We start from the raw sequence: 439 nt of genomic DNA on the forward strand, positions 1-439 counted from the left end.
GTGCCCTACCAGTGTCGCCCCCTCAGCCATTCCAATACTGCCCCTTCTGCTGGTGTAATGTCCCCCTATTTCGTTTGGATCCCCCCAGCGGTGCCTCCGTGCCATATGAAACAGCCCTCTGCCATTCCAAAAGCTATTTCTCATCCTCTTCATCACTTTTCTTCGGCCATTCCAAAGGCTCCTCTGCAGCCCCCCACCCCCCCGCCCCCGGATGCCACAATAAGTCAAAGAACAAGTAAACTCTAAACTGGCTATTTGCGTGTAATAAAACGAATCCTGACTAATATACGTTTACTGCTGTTGGAATGTATCATAAAGGGATGTGATATATGATTCCAAAATAGTTAGTAGACTGAATTATACAATCGTTTTTTAAGTTCTTTTCGACAGTTGATAAATATTTATTGGGTAATAAAGATTTACGGCTGATGATGAATGC

General features: G+C 44.2%; 1 protein-coding gene across 1 annotated transcript in view; it reads left to right on the forward strand.

The window, feature by feature from the left end:
- Window positions 1-439, forward strand: part of LOC119593002 — a gene marked incomplete in the record, with an annotated part of 27,513 nt that overhangs the window by 3,165 nt on the left and 23,909 nt on the right.

Source organism: Penaeus monodon, chromosome 31 (assembly GCF_015228065.2).
Source record: "Penaeus monodon isolate SGIC_2016 chromosome 31, NSTDA_Pmon_1, whole genome shotgun sequence".
NCBI classification, from domain to species: domain Eukaryota; kingdom Metazoa; phylum Arthropoda; class Malacostraca; order Decapoda; family Penaeidae; genus Penaeus; species Penaeus monodon.